The sequence below is a fragment of the Pongo pygmaeus genome, chromosome 11 (genome assembly GCF_028885625.2).
Source record: "Pongo pygmaeus isolate AG05252 chromosome 11, NHGRI_mPonPyg2-v2.0_pri, whole genome shotgun sequence".
In the NCBI taxonomy this organism is placed as follows: Eukaryota; Metazoa; Chordata; class Mammalia; order Primates; family Hominidae; genus Pongo; species Pongo pygmaeus.
The window spans coordinates 48,006,749-48,008,543 of NC_072384.2; the positions used below are offsets into that span (position 1 = coordinate 48,006,749).

At 42.1% G+C, this 1,795-nt stretch overlaps 1 pseudogene; it reads left to right on the forward strand.

The window, feature by feature from the left end:
• Window positions 1–548: 548 nt before the first annotated feature.
• Window positions 549–719, forward strand: LOC129031483 (small ribosomal subunit protein uS14-like; annotated as a pseudogene).
• The last annotated feature ends 1,076 nt before the right edge of the window (window positions 720–1,795 follow it).

The window sequence follows — 1,795 nt, forward strand, 5'->3', positions numbered from 1 at the left end:
ATTTGAAAAGTGTGACAATTTCAAATAGCAGCCTCCTGGTATAACTCAGCCAAGTATTAAGGTAGACTAGATGATGGTTGCCTTAAAAAACAAACAAACAACCAAAAAAAACTTCACTGTGATTAGAGGACAAAAGCTTGAATGCTCAGTATATTTTTCAAATCCAGGACAGCTTCGCACACCTCCCCTTACAGTTCACAGTTCAGGACTCAGCTCTGGAAAACAGGGACTAGATGAAACTTGCCTTTGTCATTTCCCACTGTCCATTTCCCTCTTGTCACTCTTCTCTGACCTCTCAGTCTTGCCTTCGTATCTAGATTTTAAAGGTGTGGTGAGGGAGGCAGGGAGGGAACACTTTGAAATCCTTTTAAAAGGCCAGGCACCCTAGCACATGCCTGTAATTCCAGCACTTTGGGAGGCCAAGCTGGAGCAATTTCTTGAGGCCAGGAGTTTCAGACAAGCCTGGGGAATATAGCAAGAACCCATCTTTACAAAAATTAAAAAATAGTGAAATTCGCCTTTGGCCTCGTTGCACTCCTGACAGCAAGATGGGTCACCAGCAACTATACTGGAGTCACCCGCGAAAATTCAGCCAGGGTTCTTGCTCTTGTTGTGTCTGTTCAAACGGGCATGGTCTGATCTGGAAATATGGCCTCAATATGTGCCGCTAGTGTTTCCGTCAGTAAGCGAAGGATATCAGTTTCATTAAGTTGGACTAAATGATCTTCCTTCAAAGGATTATCCAAGTCATCTACTCAGTGAAAACCCATGATAGTTCTTTGTACATAAAATAAACATCTGAAAAAAAAATGCAATTCTATTAAAAGACTTTATGTTTATTCCTATTTTCAGTATTCTCCTCCCATCTCCCATTCCCCCCAACCCCTAGGCATGATGATGGTGGGGATCTTTCTGCTCTTTTCTTTCCCCAACTTCAGTTCAGTTTGGCTTAGAAAATATCTTTTGTGCACATTGCCTGTGCTAGACCCTGGGGATGGTAGTTGATGAGGTAAGGAGGAGGAGGCAGTCATATTGAGCCACTCTAAGAATTTGGGCCTTTATATGAGTGAAATAAGGAAAATGTGCAGGGTTTTGAGGAGGACAGTGGCATGATCTAACTAATGTCTTACAAGGATCATGGATGCTCCTTTAAGAATAGACTTAGGTAGGGCAGGAGTGGAAATAGGGAAACCAGTAAGGAAGCTGTTGTGAAAATTCTCATGAGAGATGATGGGCTAGAGTGTGGCAGTGGAGACAATAAGGGATGATCAGATTCTGGATATATTGAAATGTAATGCCAACATGATTTTCTGATGAATTAGACGTGGAATGTGAGAAAAAGACATTAAGGATAAAGCTATGTGTATTAAGTCTCTATTGCTCCATAGAAATTAGCATAAAACTTAGTATCTTAAAACAATTAATATTATAGTCTCACACGGTTTCAGTGGGTAAAGACTTTGGAAGTGGCTTCGCTGGTGGTTCAGTCATGATATTGCAGTCCAGATGTTCATCAGGGTCATCTAAAAGCTTGACTGGAGCTGTAGGACCTACTTCCAAGATAGCACACTCATATGTGTAGTTAGTTGGTGTTGGCTGTGGGTAAGCACTTCAGTTTCTTGCCATATGAACTTCCCCATAGGGCTGTTTGTGTGTGCTCATGACATGACAGTTGGCTTTCCCCAGAGCAAATGTTCCAAAAAAGAGCAAGGTGAGTGCAGCTGTGTCTTTTAAGATCTAGTCTTGGCCAGGCACAATAGCTCACACCTGTAATCCCGGCATTTTGGGAGGCTAA